The sequence below is a fragment of the Lagopus muta genome, chromosome 2 (genome assembly GCF_023343835.1).
Source record: "Lagopus muta isolate bLagMut1 chromosome 2, bLagMut1 primary, whole genome shotgun sequence".
NCBI classification, from domain to species: Eukaryota; Metazoa; Chordata; class Aves; order Galliformes; family Phasianidae; genus Lagopus; species Lagopus muta.
The window spans coordinates 7,643,144-7,650,990 of NC_064434.1; the positions used below are offsets into that span (position 1 = coordinate 7,643,144).

Sequence of the window (7,847 nt, forward strand, 5' to 3'; positions counted from 1 at the left end):
CTGAAAGTAGCAATAGTGGTCTTGTTTGTCACTCACCAAGGTCCCAGAGAAGTACAAGGGGAAAGAAAATTGTCAGGGATAAGTTCTAGAAATGCCTCCGTTTTGAAGGTGAGTCCTTGCTGTCGTCTGCTACTCCTTGAAGGCCCATCAGTATGAGAACAAGATGCCCTACTTTCCTTGACCCTTCTTGTGTATCTCATGACCTGCACATACTGTATATACCTGGTTTGCTTTGAAGACCTGTTAGGCTGCAGCTCTTCTGGTAAATTACAACCTGAAGTTTATTATGAGTGAGTGGCAATGCCTGATTCCAGAAGCTAGTTACAAAAATACCTTTCTTATTGGCTGAGGTGCCACATACTATAATTGAAAAGCAGGAGCAGTCTGAATATTGTCCTGTATCTCTGCTACTGTGATACAGTTCATAAATAATAATGATAGGAACTGGGCTGGAGGACTCAAGGAGAGAGGGAGTCTTTTGAAAAAATCTGAAATAAGAAAGGTAAGGATGAAATGTTGCTGCATTGTATGATGTTATAATTGGCCAGTGCAATTACATTTTGTTTGTCTTATTGGTAATGCAATTTATTTTCACAGGTACACTTTGAGAATTGTAAGTGTTAGATGTGCTGCAGAACTACACTGGCTACACTGATATATTTCCCTTGGACCTCCGTGAACTTTTGAAGAATAGGATTACATGCAAATGACTCTTGGCAGGTTACGTGGTATTGATTTGTAAAGGGGGCTACTCTTTGATTTTTTGAGAATAATTACAGAATCTCACTGTTTTCTTTCTGTGTTATTGATGGCTGAAGGGCTTTCATAGCAGGGAATTTAATCTCAGCAGAACTGTGAACTCTATCTTTCTAAGTTGAAATGGCATGTTGCCATTGTCATTTGTACTAATGTCTGATCTGGGTGGCAAGGAATCACTGCATGCATAAGAAAAATGCATCTTCATTTTATTAATGAAAGATGAAAAGCAGCATTTCTTGCTCTAGATTTGTAGATCTGGATAGAGAAATTTAAAGGACATTTAACTCAAATGGTAGGAAATTAAGGCTACCTTACCATACAGAATATCATGGAATCATAGAATGATTGAGTGACTTGTGTTGGAAGGGACCTCCAAGATTGTATTTCATAGAATTCTAAAATCACAGAATCATCAAGGTTGGAAAAGACCATGGAGCTCAATTCTCCATGTATCTCCAATATTCCCCCTTAAACCTTGTTCCTTAGTACCACATCTAAACATTTCTTAAACATCTCCATGAATGGTGACTCAACCACCTCCCTGAGCAGCCCGTTCCAGTGTCTGACCACTCTTTCTGTGAAGAAATTTTTCCTAAAGTCCAATCTGAATCTCCCATAGTACAACTTGAGGCCATTCTCTCTAGTCCCATTGCTGGTTATGTGCAAAGAAGAGGCTAAATACACCTCATCACAGTCTCCTTTCAAGTGGTTGTAGAGAGGGGAGGGGGGTAAAGTTTCCCCTGAGCTTCCTCTTTTTCAGACTAAACAATTCCAGTTCTCTTGACTGCTCTGAGTCTTGTGTTCCACATCCCTCATCAGCTTCATTGCTATTCCCTGGACATGCTCTGGGGCCCAAACGTCTTTCTTGTAGTAAGGGGCCCGAAACTGAACACGATACTTGAGGTTTCACAGAATCACAGAATCACAGAATTGTAGGAGTTGGAAGGAACCTCCAGAGATCATCAAGTCCAACCCCCCTGCCAAAGCAGGTTCCCTACAGTAGGTCGCACAGGTAGGCATCCAGGCAGGTCTTGAACATCTCCAGAGAAGGAGACTCCACCACCTCCCTGGGCAGCCTGTTCCAGTGCTCCGTCACCCTCACTGTGAAGAAGTTCCTTCACACATTTGTGTGGAACTTCCTATGCTGCAGTTTACGGCCGTTTCCCCTTGTCCTGTCTCCACTCACCACTGAAAAGAGTCCGTCCTCGCCATTCTGCCCCCCACACCTCAGATATTTATAGACCTGTATCAGGTCCCCTCTCAGTCGTCTTTTCTCAAGGCTGAAAACACCCAGTTCACTCAGCCTTTCCTCATAAGAGAGATGCTCCAGGCCCTTCACCATCTTCGTGGCCCTCCGCTGGACTCTTTCCAAGAGATCTCTGTCTTTTTTGTACTTGGGAGCCCAGAACTGGATGTAGTACTCCAGATGAGGCTTCACTAGGGCAGAGTAGAGGGGGAGGATCACCTCCCTCGACCTTCTGGCCACTCTCTTTTTAATGCATCCCAGGATGCCACTGGCACTCTTGGCCACAAGGGCACACTGCTGGCTCATGGCCAACCGGTCGTCCACCAGTACACCCAGGTCCCTCTCCACAGAGCTCCTCTCCAGCAGCTCATCCCCCAACCTGTACCAGTGCATGCAATTATTCCTCCCCAGATGCAAGACTCTACACTTGCTTTTGTTAAACCTCATCCGGTTTCTTTCTGCCCAGCTCTCCAGCTTGTCCAGGTCTCGCTGAATGGCAGCACAGCCTTCAGGCGTGTCAACCAATCCTCCCAGCTTCGTTTGGTCTTACCAAGGCTGAGTACAGATTACTTTCTTGCTCCTACTGGTTGCACTATTTCTAATACAAACTGGGATGCCATTGGCCTTCTTGACCATCTGGGTACACTGTTGGCTCATGTTCAGCTGAGAGTTGACAAGGTCCATTTCATCCACAGTCTCCCAGCCACTCTGCCGTAAGCACTGCCTGGGGTTGTTGTGACCAAAGTGCAGGACCCAGCCCTTGGTCTTGTTGAACTTCATCCCATCAGCCTCAGCCTAACTATCCAGCCTGTCCAGATCCCTCTGTTGATCCTTCCTATTCCTAGACAGATTGACACTTTCTGCCAACGTGATGTCATCTTCAAACTACCTGAGAATGCACTCAATCCCCTTGTCCAGGTCATCAACAAAGGTATTGAAGAGGACAGGCCCCAATATCAACCCCTGGGGAACACCTCTCATGACCAGTCACCATCTGAATTTAACTCCATACACCACCACTCTCTGGGCATGGCCATCCAACCAGTGATTTATCCAGAAAAGACAGTACCTTTCCAAGCCATGGGCTACTAGCTTCTCTAGGAAAATGCTGTGGAAGACAGTGTCAAAGGCTTTGCTGTAGTCTAGGTAGACATGTCAACAGCTTTTCAGCTCCCTTGCCATAGATAGGGTTGCCAAATGCTAGATCAGGCTGCCTAGTTCCCCATCTAGCCTGTCCTTCAATACCTCCAGGAAGAAGGCATCCAGTGCTTCTTCTGGCAGTCTGTGTCAGCACCTTTTACTCTGTGAAAATTTTCCCCCAATATCTAATCAAAATCTCCCTTCCATTAGTTTAAAACCGCTTCCCCTTGTCCTATCTCAATCTACCTGTGTAAAAAGTTGATTTTCCTCTTGTATCTAATCTCCCTTTGAATACTGGAAGACCACAATGAAGTCTCCCTGCAGCCTTCTCTTCTTCAGGTTGAACAAGCCCAGTTCCCTGAGGCTTTCTTCACAGGAAAGGTGCTCCAGCCTTCTGATCACATTTGTAGCATTTCTCCCTCACCCCACTGCCACCTGTCTGTTGATGCAGCCCAGGATACTGCTGGCCTCCCAGGCTGCAAGAGCACACTATTTGCACATGTTAAGTCTTTTATCTACCAGGACCCCTAATTCCTTCTCAGTAGGGCTACTCCCATTGAGTTCCCCCAGTTAGTATAAATATCTATGATTGTCCTGACTCAAGTGCAACACTTTTCACTTGGCTTTGTTGAACTCCATTAGGTCTTAATGGGCGCACCTTTTTAGTTTGTCAAGGTCCCTTTGGATGTCATCACTTCCTTCTGCTTTATCTACCATAACACTCATCTTGGTGTCATCAGCAAACTTGCAGAGGTTACACTCAATCCTATAGTCTCTGTCATTTATAAAGATGCTAAACCTTACCAGTTCCAAGATGGACCCCGGGGGACACCAATCCATTAAGAAAAATTGATATCAGTCTGTTAGTCATCAGAGATAATTAGTGTTAATATAACATGAACTATTATCCCTAGCACTCAGAACAAAATGTGCTCAGGAAAACCTTATTCCGGATTTAGAGAAAGTTAGGAAATGAGGTGTGAATGTGAATTTTTACCAGGTGCTCTCTATAGTTAGAAAAAAAATATATATGAGGAGGTGGAACAATATTTTAGTGCAGGATTTTCAAAGATTTTCAAACACATGTTGTATATTCTTTCCATCAGTAGCTAAATACCAATAGCTCTTATATTTCTGCTTTATTTTGGAAGTGCCTGAACTACTTACTCTACTGTGTGAATCCGAAATCCCAATCCAGCAATCAAGACTAACTACAAATCAATGGTGTTGATGCACTGGGATGTTCCTGTTGCAGCATCCTTCTGCAAGGCTGACTGACTGATAGAAGCTGCAGCCCTTTCCGTGCCCTGAAAGTACCTGATCTCACCAGCAATCTTGTTTGGTCTCATTGTGGTGAGTGCTGAGTGACGGTTGGCACGGTGAACCAAGGAAGGAGCAGATTATTATCTGAAGGAATAGAAAAAGAGGTGGATCCCCTCCAAAGTAGTCAGGTGAGCAAGCTTGAATTGTTTGAGGCAGGTAACATTGCATGAGCTAAGCATTTATTTGGGGGGAAATATTTCTCAGTGCATTCAGCAACTGTTAGTGTGGTCTTTACACTTCAGGTATATTCCACTTCCACATAGATGAAATCTCAGACTGGGGAAAAGATTTGTCTGTGTCTGTGGCTTGCTGTAACTATGATCTGATTATATGTTTGGTAGGAGATTACAGTAAATGTGATGAAATAAATAAAATAAGTAAAAATATGACAAGTAAGCTCCTTGTGTCACCTTGCCACTGCTGGCCAAGCCTTCCTGCAGAATTGCTAGAACCTCTCTCTTCCTGTGAATGTCTTGTTTGTATTCAGGTCACTTAGTAACATAAACTATATGCCATCCTATGTGCCTGGGGTTAGGGAAGGACAATCTGGCTTGAAACAATTGTGAGGCTGAGTGCTGCTGAAGTCAGGAGTCTGCTTGTTTACAGCTGGCAAAACTGGTCTGGTAAGAATTTCATACCCACCTCTTCAGCTTTTCCTTTCAGATCCCTGGTGAACTGGGCAAGTGATTCCCAACCAGGCTTCAAGGTGAGAAAAAATAGCAATGTATTTTTAAGAGCTCTTAGAAATTCTTATTTTTTTTACATTTCTTGCAAGCAACTGCTGCGCTTATTTGCCTATCAATTCATTTTCTTGTTGCTGGTACATTTACTCTATATTATCACATTTTAAAAGAGAACAACTAGATTGTCTATACACAAAATCACACAGTTGAGCCTTATTTACTATTCCATAATAACCATATTCATAAATCTATCCTCTCTCTGGCAGCCTCATATATCTGTCTTCTCTGTCTCCCCTTTAATTCCTGTCCTTGCCTTTCTTAGCTGATAGCAGGCAGTAGGAGCTGCAGTCGTTCAGTGCCTCAGAGTATTATGGTCCATTTGCTTGAAAGTAGATGCTGATATTAAACTTAATGTTTGACTCTTCTGTCTTATTTACATTATTGTAGTGGTCTGTTGTTCATACATTTACAGTGAAAGGCATTTCTAGGATATTAAGATTTATACTAGGCAAGAAAACAGTAGTGGAAGTTTACCTCAGTTATCTCATGTTTGAACACATCTTAAAATGTTAAAATGCACTCAGACTAGCTGGTGATGGTGTATGGAAAGCCTTTGCTGAACATTAAAAATATTCAGGAGGCTATTTTTAAGGACATACACTTAATTTTAACTTTTATCATTTAGAATACTTCAGTTTTATAATAATCATAGAATAGCATACACAATATAATTAATAATTACATGCTTCTAGATAATTATACATAATTAATTCAATTATTTACCAGATTTTTTTTTAATGCAAAGAAAAACAAAATAATAAGCAATCCCTGATTTTTTTTTATTTCTTACTTTCAATGAAAATAAATGATGAGGTAGAGGGAAGTCAAGCTGGTCAGGCTGAAAGAAATTAAATTAAGTATTTCCTAGGGCAGCACTGTCACTGGTCTTGAACAGTGACAACTATTTTGAAGATGGTACTTGGTAAGCTGTAAAGCTGTAAAGCTCCAAAACTTTCTATAATTTCCATTGTATTTTCACTAAAAATCTTGAACATGGAGAAATTATTCATGATCCACATTGATAAATGAGTATAGGTTCGTTTCTCAAGAAGTTTGGGAAAACTGCTCTTATGTATGGAACATGGCTCTACTTTCTACTCCAATAGCTTCATCTCAGCTATCCAACTCATAAAATGAAGAGAAAAAAGCCATGGTATGTCAACATGGTGATGTGGGTTGAAGCTAGTAAAGGAGCTTGAAAATGCCCTGTAGTGACCTCTGAGCCAGATGTATGCAGAATGAAGATGGTTTGGGGCAACTATGAGCTGTCAGATGCATAGTTGTTCCTGAGATGGAAGAGGAATAAGGTACTTAGACGCATTAAACCAATAATACCAATCTTGAAGACTGAACAGTATTTCACTATTAATAACACTGTAAAGAGGAATTTCTCCTAAATCCTGTGTTTTTTGTTTTTTGTTCTTTTTTTTTTTGTTGTTCTTTTTTTTTTGTTGTTCTTTTTTTTTTTTTTTTTTTAAGTCCTGGAATAAGAATTGTTGTTATGCAACTACTGAATGCTCCATGGAGGGGAAAACATATTATTTGAATAATATTCAGAGTATGTAAATGTGCTCACAGCCATGTAAATGTAATGACCATGTTATTAATCAGGAAGTAAATGTGCAAAAAAGGGGTGGAGAGCTGAGGTTATAGTTTTGTCCTATCGACTCTGAAGACAATCTGTTTCACGGGACATATTTGGAAATATACACATAACTTTCAATATGTTTCAGGTCCATCACACTTTCTTCTCTTCAGTGACCTCGCCATACTTAGGGAGATAGATGAGTATATCAGAAAATAATCTACATACAATTTTTCATTTTTGAGCATCAGTGACAGTAGACTTTGCTTTGGAAAGGGTTGTATGGTGAGAAAATTAAATAAGTTTTTGTCTTGACATCTTCACTATTCCCGTGCAGTGGGCAGTTTGAAGCTCGTGTGGAGAAAATGAGCCCCTGAAGTATTGCATGCCTGATGTTGTATGATAATACCAACGGGATGGCTTACTGCTCATCACTGCCAACTCATGGAAACAGGCTTGAAAGAAATCCTGACAAGACTAACAGAAGAAGTCCACCAGAAGAAAAAAGAAAATGGTTTCAGAACCAAAATCTATCATTTGTCATCCCATCCTTTACAAAAAGAAGAGTTGGCAGAAGAATTGTTGGCCTAAATCCAATAAATTCCTCAACAAGAGAGGAAATTTAGGGTAGATGTTTGGAAAAAATTATTTACTCAGAGGGCAGTGAGGCCCTGGCACAGTCTGCTCGAAGGAGATGTGAGTGCTCCATTTCTGGAGGTGCTTAAGACCAGGTTAGATGGGGCCCTGGGAGCCTGAGCCAGTGGGTAGCAGCAACATGATCTTTAAGATTGCTTCCAACTTAAGCCACCCTATGATTCTACAATAAACCTGAAATATCAAAATATAAGTAAAAAAAACGTAGTGGGGAAATATTCCCTGTGAAAGAGACCTATACTGGCATGGGGAAGGGTTGGATGCCCTCATGGCCCATTTTCATCTTTCATTTCTAGGATTTTATTATGTTGTTTTGCAGGATGAAAAGTAGGTAAAATGATTAATGGACCACATTGTTTGATGTATGTGCAGACAAAAAAGTGGGTCTGTGCAGCTG

General features: G+C 41.3%; 1 long non-coding RNA gene across 2 annotated transcripts; it reads left to right on the forward strand.

Annotated features, from left to right (window-relative positions):
• Window positions 1–494: 494 nt before the first annotated feature.
• On the forward strand, window positions 495–7,611 carry LOC125689869 (uncharacterized). Of its 2 annotated transcripts, XR_007375438.1 has the most exons (4): window positions 495–728; window positions 4,297–4,596; window positions 5,132–5,174; window positions 7,134–7,611. It is a non-coding gene; the product is annotated as an uncharacterized LOC125689869 (long non-coding RNA). The 2 variants fall into 2 exon arrangements; XR_007375437.1 differs by lacking the exon at window positions 495–728 and having other exon boundaries at window positions 3,582–4,596.
• Window positions 7,612–7,847: the final 236 nt, after the last annotated feature.